The 15,135-nt window shown below is 35.1% G+C and overlaps 1 protein-coding gene across 1 annotated transcript in view; it reads right to left on the bottom strand.

Annotated features, from left to right (window-relative positions):
• Window positions 1-15,135, bottom strand: part of LOC149779927 (neuroendocrine convertase 2-like) — a 150,874-nt gene that overhangs the window by 47,896 nt on the left and 87,843 nt on the right. The window lies entirely within an intron of this gene.

Below are 15,135 nucleotides of genomic sequence, written 5' to 3'. Positions count from 1 at the left end.
ACTCGAGCATTGCATGCTTTAAAAAAGGTAACTTTGACGCTAGGAAAAGAATTTCTCCAAACCGTCCTATTTGACCAGCAAAGTCTTAATGAAATCTTGATTAAAGCAGAACAAAATGTCATGATTCGAACAGTTAAAGACCTTAGGGGTCGACCAAAAGTAGCTGACAATCCTCACAATGTTGGAATTTACGACCGTGGAAAGAAAATCAAAACAAGAACACATTAGTCGTTTGCATTGGATGTGTGGTTGCAAGACAAATGTTTTTAAACGCACGCCTGACATTTAATCAAGGTACTGATCTGTTGTAACTGATGGTTTATATTAATAATTATTAAACAACCGTCGAAAGAAAGACATTAAGTCCATCGTGTGGACGTTTTACCTAAAGAGTTATGCGACATTGGTCACAGCCTGCCCAGAACGAAAATAAAGTATCCTCTAAGACGAGTGGAAGTAAAACCCATAGCCCTTGCCTTTGGACTCCAATCCAAGCTAGAAGATCATGTTTTCCAGCGACAGCTAATAATCATGCGTTCACTGGCATAGTCAGAAATGTGGCCTTTAACGGAGCCATTGATCAAAATCCTTTCGAGTTCCTACAATTCAACGTGTCCAGAAGAAGCCACAGAAGATGATCAGACGTTGTTTACCAGACCCTTCGAACCTAATTTTGCCCAGAAAATGTGTTGAGATTTACTTGACATTGTCTGAAGCCACATAATAGAGGGGTATCAGCAGTATCCACGATATTTTATATGACGAATATGCAGGAGAATACGCTTGTGGTGACTTGATTTCACTCCATCCTATAAAATCGGATCAACTTCACTTTTCGCATTCTCTGGCTTACACAGTGAACGTCATCTTGTATGCAGAACTTATAAATACTCAAGAAATTTACGGAATCTGAGACGTGGCGTTGACTATTATAAGTAACAAATGTCCTGTGTAGATAGGTGATGATGATGGTTTTGATCTAGGACAACTACCACCTTTTATTGACCACAAGAAACCAGCTACCAAAATACAGTCATGATGTCAAGATGCCCTGTAATATAATAAACGTTATTCTCATGTTTTGCTCGAGATTCAACTGAAATAATTACAGGTATCATCAGAACACTTTGTCATCCTAGTGAGAAACAACATGTATGAAGATAAGTCCAGAAGAACCGTTGTTATAGTGTCTAGAAAAGGCATGGACGATCATCCCAGAATAGAAGATTTTTAAAATAAATAGTATAAAGACTTGCATACATGCAACGCTCGTTCTAGGGCCTAAACGTATGTTCAATATCTAGCAACATACTACTGTAGTTCAGACCCGTTGTTCATCGATTTCTTCAGCAGAACTTTTTAAGGAAAAGGACATGCGTAAACTGGCGAGTTTTCATTACCTGCGTAAATAAAACGGAATGGATACCAGAGAACTTCGATACTCTCTGACCTGACTCACAGCTCGTATCCAGCTCTTTTGAATCCTGTTGTGTATACTAAAGATGATGTTTCCCCATCGAAAACCTAAAGTTCAAACATATGTCATAAACTCAGACGGCAGTCATCGTCCAGGAACTCGTTGGCTAGCACTCGTTGACTGTATGAAAAGAAATGATGTGTCGACTCGATGTAAGAATGTGAGACTACAAGAATCAGAATCCACTGTGTGTTGTCAATATTGTATTTATTTTCTTCACCAGCACAGTCAGGATTTCCCTCAGAACTGTTAGTGTCTTGATTTTATCGTGAGTACCCTAGAAACGATGATAAAATAGAAAGATGGCTTTGTGAACATTATGATATCTCTTTTCTTTAGCTCAGAAAAGTAACGTTGTTCGATGACAAAATGACCGTGCCTTAGATCATTAAGGAATCAGAAATGTCAACGTTATAAATACGTTCGTGTGTCAGTATTTTGGCATTTGTATTCCTATTTGTGTTAGAGTAGTTTCATCTTATCGTTAAACATGCTGATTTTGAAACAAATTGTATTGTCTTGTACATGTTAAATCACATAAAAATGCCCCTATTCCATCGATTGTGTAAAGACATGTTTTCTGTCGTGTCTTCGTACCAAATCAGAGGGGTTTTACTCCACGTCCGCGTACCACAGTGAAGCGTTGGTGTGGCATGACAGTATGAAATTATTTAACATTCTTATGTTACATCATACCCTTTTCGTTGCATATAAGATGTGGGAGGCTTAAACACTACACTGGGCGTTTAAGATAGTTTGTATTGGTGTCTGATAGTATGTTGGGGTGTCCAGACTTCAGAAAGGGAAATAAGAAAGCTGAACGATTGAATGCTACAGAATGTTGATAATGCACATTTAAATGTGTATTTACTGTGAAAATCTGTTTCTCTATATGCACAACACTTAGATCTGCGTGATTGATATTCGCTAATGAACTATTCAAGAAAACAGCAGCGAAAGTCTCTTCACAAAATATGATCTTGGACCAGATCTGGCATATTCAGATTACAGAACTTAAAGTGGATCTTTTAACAAACAGCAAAACGAAACCTTAATACAATGTCTTGAAAATAAATGACCAACAGTTTTTAATTTTCATCCGTTCAGCAGGAGGTGTTGGAATGACGCGGATTACCTATATAACGAATCAGGCCTAGCACAATTACTATTGTTAAGTGGAGCAAAAAAACACCAAAACCGTCTGCTAGCTGCACCTACTTATTTCAATTTACTGAATGAAAACAGAGTGTTCTTATCATATAAATTGTATGTTTTGTTTCTTAAATCCGTATCGTAATAATCAAAAAGCAGCCAGATTCTTGACAGTTTGTTCTGTAATATAGCATGATTAATGATCATTGATATATGCTAATGAATTGGACTCAAACTTAAGAAGGATACCAGGCGAATGAGAAAGAATGAATTGGAGAGTTTGAATGACATTAAAGCGATGTGCTAATCAATATGTCAGCTGAGTCTGCTATACATAGGTTGTTGATTTTGATTCCCTATAAAGCATATAGGAAACAAATTATGTTACACCACTTACGCTGGACGGCTTATTACAACACCATCAGATCGGCTTTATGCAAGGGCTTTTAATCAATCTCATATTTCCCGTGAGCGTCCCACTGCACAGATATTCTTTCAAGGATGAAGTTCACGAAAACCTAAAGTAATTTTTACTCAGATTGTGCAGTCCCGAGCAACGACACGCCTCTAATATCCTTTATAACTGCAGGTCGTAAACAATTAAATGACGCACAAGAGGAATGGGGAGGTGAAGTAAATGGATGAAACCAACTCAAAATTCCAGTATACGACATATAATTTAAATAAATAATACTTTATTTATGTCAACCTTGATGTCAGTTAGAGTCATTAGCGCCTGGTCTCTATCTCGACATCTTTGCGTCACTCTTTTTTAGCTTTGATACGTTACACACATACCTGTAGGTACCTTTTATGTTGTATTTGCAGATGCAGATCATTTTCATTTTGTGTATCGATCGGCATTCAATTTATTGTGAGAAACAAAGAAACGAAGTACTTATAACAAAATATTCAGAACTTTGCAAATATCCTGAGTATATGTCATCTTGTTTTCGCGTCAACGTTTCGTACATGTGCATGTTGCAAATATTATTACACCATATTAAGTCTGTTCAAAAGCTACGTATCTTTGGCGTATTAGTGGTTAATTGGCAAAAGCTGATATCAACACTTTTAATAATACTGTACCAATTGAAAGATTTAAAGATAATTACAAAGGACTGGTTTCGACTATAATTAAACTAAAAGGATGATATTTATATAAACTAAAACCAAAGCGCGCTGCAGTGGAACTTCGGCTGTCCATGCATTTGTTCTACACTTGGACTAAAATCTAGCAATTATTCCAGGGCATGATGGTTTGGTTAAAGAAGATATTCGTTAACTAAATTATCATATTAAGCTATAATTGATTCGTTCCGCTAACGAAAGTTTCAGTTTATACGGATTTGTTTCGAACGCTTGTGTGTTTCTTTGTTTCAGCGTCTTTCTTAAAACCGGAATTTATCAGATCCTGTTCATCTAGACCTATAAGACTTGTATGTGGATACATCTTAAGAGTAACTCAACAATGTCAATATTGGAGCACTGTGACCTAATGTTCACTTTTAAATTATCGTTGTATTTTCGGCAATCTGTTCGTTACACCTTGAATATATTGGACTTTATTTCGCCTACACTCATTAAACTGGCATGTTGTTGTTGTTGTTGTTGTTTGTTTAACCACATTTTCAGTATAAGATAGTGTATACATGGCGGCAAGTATATTGGTGGAGGAAGAACCCGGGACCCCCCGAGAATCTACTGGCAGCTTTCTCACACACCCACATTGGCTAACTCTGATACTCGAACCCACGCAAATAAAGATGAGATAGTAGTAATTGGTAAAGGCGAGCGCTTTAGACCATTTGGCCACCTGGGACACTAAAATTAGTATGTAAATCGATCTCAAAGATAATGTCAACAAAATGTTCAAACAAACTCGTCGTGGGCGAATTTTCATGCATGAATGACCGTTGTAATTTTGCTATCCGTTCGTTACACTGAACGTCTCATTGCACCTGCATTCACTAAAATTACTGTGGACTCATTTTAAACCATCATCAAAAAACGAGGTCACAATGACATAAGTTTCACCCTTGAGAGATTTGTGAACATTTCAGTTATACATTCACTGAGTTTTACTGTTAGACGTTTTGTTTGCTCGTGAGAACGTGCGTTCGCTCGTTGTACTCTCAATACAGTTGACCTTGTGCAATCTGAACTAATGAAATTGGATTGAAGTTGCATCTCAGGATGAGTAACATTACTTAGCACGCTTGAATGACATGTAAATTTGACAGCTTGATACATATTCTGAATCTTTAACAATATTACATCTTGAGAAAAAAGCAAAAATACTTTTTAAAATCGTTCAGAATAATCTCTGTGATTTCTGAGGAATAAAGCATATGTCATGTGTGTGTGTGTGTGTGTGTGTGTGTGTGTTACAGCGAAACCGTCATTACGGCGACAGTTCATTGTCACTGGGTAGTCATTATGGCGACAGTAGCATTAGGGTGACAAAATCTGTGTCACCCTAATGTGTGCTATTATAAGGCAGCTTAGCTTGCTGACTGATTCACTTACAGAATTGTATACATGTATCACAATATCATCGGTAACTAGTATTTAGAAATTTTGATGCAAGATATACACGATTTTATTAAATATTGTTATGCAAAAACTGAACCGTGTGTTAAGGTTGTGTTTTCTCCCACCGTCAGTGAATAACTATTAAGACGACATTTCTAAAATTGCTTCCTATTTTTTCAAAATTAATGAAAAATTTTTAGCAGATACATTGAATTGATTTAAGATAAAAAGATTATTTTCATTTCTTTTATCTCGAATCAAATTTCTTGTTAAGACATAACACACTCAACTTTTCGAAACTGGTTCGAACAAAAATCGAGCTGTAGTTAAAAATAGCGTTATCTTAAATTTGTGTTTGGTAAAGAATACATAAATGGAACAAACTTAATAAATAAATCATAAAAATAATATAAAAAAGTATTATAGATCAAGAGATTTATGAAAATGTTATCAATGTTTTACACATTCAAATATTTTATTTTGTTCTTAATTTATATAATAACCAATTTTTCTCTTTCCGTAAATTGTAAATCCGTTGACAAATAGGACCTCGAAAGTACGAAGGACATACATGTAGAGAACGCTGGTTAGTATTGTTATATATTATTTGTGTAATAAATAACTTTGTTTTACTCATGAGATAAAGACGTATAATAGCTCGTTGAAACTTTTAACGTAAACAAATGATGCCTAAATTATTGAAAAGAGTCGCTGACTTAAGTAATCAAAGGCAAGGTTTGAAACTGGAAGTTGAACATAAAAGTTCATAATAATTCTACTGGAGTGCTACGGTATCTCGGGGCTTAAATTTTGCGATTGGTGAATAAGTAAATAAAGACATCGACCTTCTAGATATTATATGTCTGTTTGGTGTTCTTTGCTCTATATTAACATAACATACATTTCAGGGCCAGATCAGGTCAAGTGTTTGGGAGAGGGGGGTTTCCAAAATTTCAAAAGGGCCTTGACATTCCTCGAAAGGGCACCATAGGAAAAGTCTGTGTAAAATGTACCTACTAAAGCTCTGTGTGTGTAAAATGTACCTACTAAAGGTGTGTGTGTGTGTGTGTGTGTAAAATGTACCTACAAAAGGTGTAAAGTGGAGGACGAAAGGACCGGTTATCAGTATTATTTACTTGATTTGTATGTAAAGGATGCACTGTCATGTTCCTTTTTAAAGCTGAATATATATATATATATATATATATATATATATATATATATATATATATATATATATATATATATATATATATATATATATATATATTTGGAGTATTTATAACTGGAATTTTATATCCATGATTCTCCGGCGACATATTTGAGCTGAAAAAGTTACGGTCTCTCAAGTCTGTGCAAACTTTGTCCGATATTTGCACTCCGTCGTATGAGATTAAACTAATGTAAATAGTTTTATATGCAAATAAATTACATGGACCATTAGACTAAAATGCACATTAAATAAAGTTGAAGGCAATATCCTACTCTGTTAGAGGTCCAAATTATTTGAACACGACCCAGCTGTATAGCAGCAAATTATTATTTCATGCCGACTCAAGCACACATAAATCTTAAAGAAAGAACATACTAAACATTTTACAGTGCTATTTATAGCTGACAGACGTCTACAAATCATCGACACTTTGCGATTCAAGTTAAGACGGTCATTTTTCAAAACGGTGCTGCGTACTCGTAATGTTTACTCGTCCTAAAATATCCCCGTTTTAAGTGGTTTATTTCTCTGTACAAGATTAAGTTGAAAGTACTCTAATATTAAGAAAAAGGAAATGTATAATTCATTTATGCAGTAGTTGTATAACTTCTCAAAAAGCAGTTGCTATTGAAAGAAGAAAAGATCAGCATTTGATACTAAAATATCAATCGGATATTTAAACAAAAAATAAATATTCATTTTTTTTCCACAATAAAACTATTTTGCATTGAATGTTTATACTACCTACGCATCCACTTGCCTGCTAAATCTCTTTCGATTTGACCAACATATGGTTTTGTTTTGTTTTGTTTTTATTTTACTTTTCTCTTTACTCATTTAATAATCACTGTAGGATTTGCAAAACTTTCTTGAAGCCATTGCATTACAATTACTATCGATCGGGTAACATCTATCACCAGGCCTATAGGCTTGATGGCGGTTGTGTGTAACTACAGGACAGTAGTAGGCAGAACAGTGAGCGAAAACCATACATCGATTACAATCATTTACGTCAAGAAGAATTATATATATATATATATATATATATATATATATATATATATATATATATATATATATATATATATATATATATATATATATATATATATATATATATATATATATATATATATATATATATATATATATATATATATATATATATATATATATATATCCATTATTAATATTATCGTTATTATTACAACTAATCATGAAAAAAATCTTAACAACAAAGTTTCACGAAAATGCTCCACGAATTTTCTTTACATACATAGCTTCACAGGTATATATTCTCATATTTTTCCGAACCTCTATCTCTGAACTGATGTTTGATAAGTCAAAACCTGCTGCCATACGACACTTAATGCAGCTCGGTTGACATTTTCCAATAACAAACACACGCACACACAAACATACAGACGTAAAGGGAGAAATTTCTACCGTTTTATTTTTTATTTTCATTTTGATTTTCGGCCTGTTTTCTTTAGACCTCTTTTCCAGCTTTAGGAAAACTCGAGGCACCACAAGACCATGTCCTAAAATAAGGAGCAGCACGATTATCAAGTAATGGTAATGTAGCTCCCTATATCAGGCTAGGCAAAGTGCCCTATATCAGGCTAGGCAAAGTGCCCTATATCAGGCTAGGCAAAGTGGCCTATATCAGGCTAGGCAAAGTGGCCTATATCAGGCTAGGCAAAGTGCCCTATATCAGCTAGGCAAAGTGGCCTATATCAGGCTAGGCAAAGTGGCCTATATCAGGCTAGGCAAAGTGCCCTCGAATAATATTAAAAGAATGAGAGAGAAACTTACAACAAGCAAACAGAAAAATACAGTTTAGGGTTTTCTTTGCATTTTGTACCTTTTGATAGAATACATAAACGTCTCTCATTCTTAAAGACATTTAAAAGCAATAAAGAACCAAAAAGAAGTCCAGAAAGGAAAATGTTCCTATTTAAAAAAACAAGTATACAACAGGGGAATGATATCACATAATGCCGTCCTTACAATAACATCTATAGCATACAAACACTATAGCAAATATACATATAGCAAACACAGGGCATAGACAATCACATAAACAACAGGAGGAAGGGGATCCGCCATAGGGAATGGTCGTTGGTCGGATGAACATCCCCATTAGCTAGAGGAACCAGCCTGGGTAACTCACACATACACATACAAGCTTTTTCTTATATTGCGGCATGGGGGGGGGGAAGGGGATTTAAAAAACAAAAGTTAAACTTAAAAGCGATTCCAAATGGATAAGCAGACGTTGTAATACAGTTTTAAAAGGCATATATTTATGATTTTGATCACCTTAAAAATATAATTGTATTTCTTTGTTTTGTTTGGCATGGCAATACGGCCATTAGAAACACTGTCGCCTTAATGCTGGATTAGACACAATATGTGTGTGAAGATTATGTGGGCATATGGATGTGGATGCACATACGTAATACAGTTTTAAAAGGCATATATTTAAGACTCTGATGATCTTAAAATATAATGTTAGTTTTCTGTTGTGTTTGGTATGGCAATTAGGACATTAGAACGTTGTTGCCTTAATGCTGGACTAGACAGAATATGTGTGTGAAAGTTTGTCGCCATAAGGATGTTTTGACTATCACAGTTGTGTGTAGGCATTACGGCGACGCAGTATTAAGGCGATATGTATGTGTTTATACTCAAAAATGATTTTTTTTTTTTGTTTTAAACATGAATATTGAAGCTTGATAATAAGAATTATAATTTATTTTGATGAATTCAAATACAAATATGTGCTACTGTTTCATAACACAACATGATGTCATTCTGTCACCCTAATGCTGTTATGTGACATATGTCACCCTAACGCTGGTTACGTGCTCATGTGTGTGTGTGTGTATGTGTGTGTGTGTGTGTGATTCGGATTTTTAACGTAGCTTTAAAAACAATTCAGTCGTATCTCTACGATGTCTGCAGTGTGACAGTTTATAATGATGTCTAGCACTGGGGCATCACGCCGCAGACATGTAGCATGATGTCCCACCCAGTCACATTATCCTGACACCTAACCGGCCAGTCCTAACACTAACCTCTTAATGCTGGGCGCCAAGCGAGGCATATGCAAGTACCCTTTTTATAAGTCGTTTATATGACTCGGCCGGGAATCGAACCCACGACCTCCTGCATCCGAGGTGGATGCTCTAACAACTAGGCCACCGGAGAGGTTCAAATGTCAGGTGTTTGACAGGTAATTACATATAATTACTCAGACGTTTTGCAGGTAATTGCGTGTAATTATTCCGATTCTCAGCTTCGTTTTGATTCATACAGCAGTAAAATAAACATTGCTTACTGTTGAACAGACACGTTGACAATTTTCCTTCACACGCGTGGTTATTTCTATTCTCTAAATGAACAAAAGAACTATGGCAAGAGAGTACGTATTCTTTCTCTCCTCAAACGATTTCGCTCTTCTGTGCGACTGGAGAACCTAACAGGAGTCGATGTTTTGATTCAAAGCACACACGATACTAAAATTATAGAATAAAATCCCATAAGCCACAGTATCACAATATGTAATATAGACACAAGTGTCTAACCGACTCTTGATAAACACACCGAAATTGTGCAACAAAAACATTGTGTTTGATTAGTTGCTAAATACACACACATACAAACTTACACTATCTGCAATAACATTGTCCCTGACAGAATGTAAATTAGCATTTCTTATACGTATTTCTCAGTCCCACTTTTACGCACTTAGTCGTTGAAATGTACAATTCGTCCAATCTGCCACCGAATAGACGTGTCATACAGTACTGGCTTCAAAATATATATACGTTTCCAATTCAGCAATAAATCGAACCGATACGGGATTCGCGCCAGATAATCGTTTCGAAGATGTATGGGTTTTTGTTATTCAGAATTACGTTGAGGACGAAATCATATGAAATCCGTAGAAAGAAGCATTATTAGCTTACATTTCTTGCACATTACTTTAACTACAATGCCATATGTAAAGTTTGTCAGACAAGGGTAATGCATTCGAAACTCCAATCCTTTATTTTTTATTTTTTTTGGGGGGGGTCAAATTTTCTTCAAAACTAGCTCAGCCTATTTGTATGTATTTACTTCTTTAATTATACACACACACACATACACACACACACACACACACACACACACACACATATGTGTGTGTGTGTGTTATCATATCATCTCCTTGTAAAGGTGTATGCATTCAGTTGTCCGAAAATTAGTACATTCGTGGATTTTTTTATTAATATAAACTAGAACACTAATATGAAATAAGTCATACATAAACACCAACATGCATACATACATACATACATAGATACATACATACATACATACGTAAGTACCTACCTACCTACCTACCTACTTACCTACCTACCCACATACATACATACATACATACATACATACATACATACATACATACATACATATTGCTTAAAAAATATGAGAAAACGATTGATCACCCCGTGTTAACGGGTGGATGGAGTTTCACATTTTGCTTATTGTATCTTTTGCTCTCAGAAATTATCATTTGTACTATCTATCTAACTTACCATTTGCACTAACTTAATATTTGTACCAACTCACTATTTGTACTCACAATTTGTACTATATAGCCTCAGGTGCGGTTGGTCGTGGGTTCGATCTCTGGCCGAGTCATACCAAAGACATATAAAATGGTACTAACAGCTGCCTGCACAAACAAGTTTTGAACATCAGAATAGTCATTAAAGAGTGGTATCCCTCACATAGAACACGTTGCACAAAAGATGCTGTATTGTTCTGCTTGAGTACACCATGCACATGCTCGACTAACACATATCTTTTGAGTACGAAACACTCTATTTCAGACAAAATCACTCGTAGGAAACACTCTATTTCAGACAAAATCACTCGATTATCAATGCTAGAAAAGTGGTCAAGATCCTTATACGACGAATGGAAAAATGGATCGAACAATATTACTTGACTTCTGAAAGGCATCGATCTACTGGGACATCAAAATTCATCTTTTCAACGTAGCTAACGAACTATTACCTGGTTTGAAACATGCTTAAATAACGTGTCTCAGTAATATCACCTAATGGTGGTCTTTCTCAAGAAAAACACAAACTGAAAAAATAGGAGAGCCACAAGGGTCATTTTCAAATTCATCTCTATTCCTAGTTTTTATCAAAAGAGCCACTACTAACTATAGGAAGGAAATACTCTATAGGCAGTTGACCTTTCTGTATATGACAACAGCCTCATGAGATAAAGGTGAACTCCAACGTGCACTAAATGACCTTCAGTGTATTGACAGTGGAATCCTACTTAATACAGACAAAACAAAAGTTTCACGTGCCACTGCCAAAACAGTGGTAATCGTGACTAGGCATACATATATTGTTTGTACGATAGTATCAGCTTACAAATGGTGACTAATAATAATGTATTTGGTCGGTGTAGAGTGGATAACTGCTTAAAGTGGAATATGTATACTTTTATCTTCGGCTGTTTTGTAAATTTAGAGTCATTGTTCCATAGAAAGATATCATTATGTTCGACAAAATTTTATTTTACTATTACAATATTGCATGGTGTGATTCTATAAGTCGAAACCTACAACAACTGTTTATAATGCCTCCCAAAAATACATCCTGAAATATTATACTTCATAACTCATTCATAAAAAGTTAAATATTTTGCGTATACATGAACTTTCTTTTCTGAGAACAAACAAAAATGACGCCTATTTAATTAAAAACAAATCAATTCCTATCTATCATCTTAACGTTTTATACGACCAGAGCAGGACAATACGCATGTTCCTAATGTAATGCATGCAGTTTTAAAAAACTGCAAATGCTAAATCAAAAAAGATATATATATATATATAAACCCTTTCATGACAGAACGATTGCACGGATGAAATAAAAATAACAAAACTAAATATCCAGTGTTTTCATTCCTGTAGGCATATCTATGTGAATTCGTATATACAAATTTGTCATACACGTGTTTATGCTTGTATTGCATGAAAGGTAGTATATGTTGTGTTGTAGCTTTTCTTTGTGTCCGTGCATGTGTCTAGTAATCTTGGAACTTTTACCTGTCCCTCTAACATGGGGTAGCAAGCATATTTTGTGGCACGTGCTTGGCTTTATATATTGCTATATTATCCGTTCGTATGTTCATACACAGGTTTTTGGTTGCTGTAATTTGTTTTGTTTTGGCTGGTTTGTTTGCGTATTGTTTATGCTGGTCGTGGTGGTATGTCTCCAGAACTGTAGAAAGCGCATATCAACCAAACGTAATTCATATCCTTATTGATTAATTTCTACGTTCATATCTACCAAGAGTGAACTCAATGGGTTTTGCCATCACGGCGTCATGTTACTTTTTTTAGCACTATCAGGAAAAGTCCAATGCCAGCAAATAGGTGATTCCAAGTAACGTACACCATAAGACGGTACAACAGCAGCTCATTTTTACATGTAATTCTTTGGAAGGTCGTCCATAAAATTGTAAGATCTAGTGTGAATGATGCAGTTGTAATCTAGCAGGGTTGATATTGTTCGAATCAGGTCTGTCTAATGTTGTGATCTACCGGAATGGTACTATTGGACAGGTAACCTTGAAAACTTCGGTATTAAGTCACGCCATCTGCGTTATATGTGAAGAAAATGCATCGCTGTTTCAATATATTCAAAATCTTCGAGGTTTAAACTCAAACTGCATGAGAAAATCATACCCCTTCTTTTCGTTTGAGTATATCTTATGTTGCAAACTTCACATTATCCAACGGATGATAGTATACATTGTCGAATACCGGAGCTGCGGATTGGATATATTTATTATTCTACAGTCTAGAGTGAAAAGAAATAGAAAGCAGGTCTCTCTCTCTCTCTCTCTCTCTCTCTCTCTCACACACACAGACACACACACGCACGCACGCACGCATGCATGCATCCATACGTACGTACGTAAGTACCTACCTACCTACCTACTTACCTACCTACATACCTACCTACCTACTTACCTACCTACCTACCTACCTACATGTATACATACATGCATACATACTGCTTTAAAAATATGAGAAAACGATTGATCACCCCGTGTTAACGGGTGGATGGAGTTTCACATTCTGCTCATTGCATATTTTGCTCTCAGAAATTATCATTTGTACTATCTATCTAACTTACCATTTGCACTAACTTAATATTTGTACCAACTCACTATTTGTACTAACAATTTGTACTATATAGCCTCAGGTGCGGTTGGTCGTGGGTTCGATCTCTGGCCGAGTCATACTAAAGACATATAAAATGGTACTAACAGCTGCCTGCACAAACAAGTTTTTGAACATCAGAATAGTCATTAAAGAGTGGTATCCCTCATATAGAACACTTTGCACAAAAGATGCTGTATTGTTCTGTTTGAGTACACCATGCACATGCTCGACTAACACATATCTTTTGAGTACGAAACACTCTATTTCAGACAAAATCACTCATAGGAAACACTCTATTTCAGACAAAATCACTCGATTATCAATGCTAGAAAAGTGGTCAAGATCCTTATACGACGAATGGAAAAATGGATCGAACAATATTACTTGACTTCTGAAAGGCATCGATCTACTGGGACATCAAAATTCATCTTTTTAACATAGCTAACGAACTATTACCTGGTTTGAAACATGCTTAAATAACGTGTCTCAGTAATATCACCTAATGGTGGTCTTTCTCAAGAAAAACACAAACTGAAAAAATAGGAGAGCCACAAGGGTCATTTTCAAATTCATCTCTATTCCTAGTTTTTATCAAAAGAGCCACTACTAACTATAGGAAGGAAATACTCTATAGGCAGTTGACCTTTCTGTATATGATAACAGCCTCATGAGATGAAAGTGAACTCCAACGTGCACTAAATGACCTTCAGTGTATTGACAGTGGAATCCTACCTAATACAGACAAAACAAAAGTTACACGTGCCACTGCCAAAAGAGTAGTAATCGTGACTAAGCATAAATATATTGTTTGTACGATAGTATCAGCTTACAAATGGTGACTAATTATAATATATTTGGTCGGTGTAGAGTGGATAACTGCTTAAAATGGAATATGTTTACTTTTATCTTCGGCTGTTTTGTAAATTTAGAGTCATTGTTCCATAGAAAGATATCATTATGTTCGACAAAATTTTATTTTACTATTACAATATTGCATGGTGTGATTCTGTGAGTCGAAACCTACAACAACTGTTTATAATGCCTCCCAAAAACACATCCTGAAATATTATACTTCATAACTCATTAAAAAAAAGTTAAATATTTTGAGTATACATGAACTTTCTTTTCTGAGAACAAACAAAAATGACGCCTATTTAATTAAAAACAAACCAATTCCTATCTATCATCTTAACGTTTTATACGACCAGAGCAGGGCAATACGTATGTTCCTAATGTGATGCATGCAGTTTTAAGAAACTGCAAATGCTAAATCAAAAAAAAAATTATATATATATATATATATATATATATATATATATATATATATATATATATATATATATATATATATAAACCCTTTCATGACAGAACGATTTCACGGATGAAATAAAAATAAAACTAAATATCCAGTGTTTTCATTCCTGTAGGCATATCTATGTGAAGTCGTATATACAAATTTGTCATACAAGCGTGCACGTTTTTACTGCAAGGATGAAATCAAACAATTAA

The sequence above is a fragment of the Sinohyriopsis cumingii genome, chromosome 16, assembly GCF_028554795.1.
Source record: "Sinohyriopsis cumingii isolate HCF-2022 chromosome 16, ASM2855479v2, whole genome shotgun sequence".
Taxonomy (NCBI): domain Eukaryota; kingdom Metazoa; phylum Mollusca; class Bivalvia; order Unionida; family Unionidae; genus Sinohyriopsis; species Sinohyriopsis cumingii.
The sequence above is the reverse complement of the archived record's forward strand: the minus strand, read 5'-3'. Positions and strand labels throughout refer to the sequence as shown.